Consider the following 1327-nt stretch of genomic DNA (forward strand, 5'->3'; position numbering starts at 1 on the left):
TCTGAGTCTCTTGTGTTTATGAAGAGAGTCCATGAGATAAAAATAATTAAATTAGTTTCAGAAACTAAAGTAGTCAGGCTTCCCTGGCAACTGATGTGGTTTTGTAATGATTTCCTGTTTTTTCAAATGATAGAAGTACTTTTGCTCATTTCTGAGTGGGAAGTCCCTCAGGGAGAAGCTGACAGAAGAAAATGTAAGTGCCACCCATTTTATGAATAGTAGTATCTTAGAGTGTCTTCAGAAGTTGAGATTTGGATTATTTTTCTCTTCCTTGATCTGGTGTTATCTGTCTAATACTAATGTGAGGTATTTCACAGTGAACTATTTTTCTCCCCTATATTTATAGGAAAAAGAGCAAAGGAGTGAAATAATAATGATAGAGCTGACTACGTTATGATGAATCAGATTCATGTGAGGGGAAACCATGCCTGCTAGGTTTAAGCAGTGAAGAAAGAGATGTCTGTGGAAACAGGCTAGTGTTGGCTAGTTAATTTTAATCTGTGTTTTGTTGATACCGGGTTATGACCATCAAATATAAGCAAAAACTGCTTTATCACAGTATCACCAAGGTTGGAAGAGACCTCACAGACCATCAAGTCCAACCCTTTAGCACAGAGCTCAAGGCTAGACCATGGCACCAAGTGCCACGTCCAATCCTGCCTTGAACAGCTCCAGGGACGACGACTCCACCACCTCCCTGGGCAGCCCATTCCAGTGTCCAATGACTCTCTCAGTGAAGAACTTTCTCCTCACCTCCAGCCTAAATCTCCCCTGGCGCAGCCTGAGGCTGTGTCCTCTCATTCTGGTGCTGGCCACCTGAGAGAAGAGAGCAACCTCCCCCTGGCCACAACCACCCTTAAGGTAGTTGTAGACAGCAATAAGGTCACCCCTGAGCCTCTTCTTCTCCAGGCTAAACAATCCCAGCTCCCTCAGCCTCTCCTCATAGGGCTTGTGCTCAAGGCCTCTCACCAGCCTCGTCGCCCTTCTCTGGACACGCTCAAGCATCTCAGTGTCCTTCCTAATCTGGGAGGCCCAGAACTGAACACAGTACTCAAGGTGAGGTCTAACCAGTGCAGAGTACAGGGGCAGAATGACCTCCCTGCTCCTGCTGACCACACCATTCCTGATGCAGGCCAGGATGCCATTGGCTCTCTGGCCACCTGGGCACACTGCTGGCTCATGGTATCAATCAGCACCCCCAGATCCCTCTCTGTCTGGCTGCTCTCCAGCCACTCCGACCCCAGCCTGTATCTCTGCATGGGGTTGTTGTAGCCAAAGTGCAGCACCCTGCACTTGGAGCTATTGAACGCCATCCCATTGGACTCTG

Source organism: Pogoniulus pusillus, chromosome 4 (assembly GCF_015220805.1).
Source record: "Pogoniulus pusillus isolate bPogPus1 chromosome 4, bPogPus1.pri, whole genome shotgun sequence".
Taxonomy (NCBI): Eukaryota; Metazoa; Chordata; class Aves; order Piciformes; family Lybiidae; genus Pogoniulus; species Pogoniulus pusillus.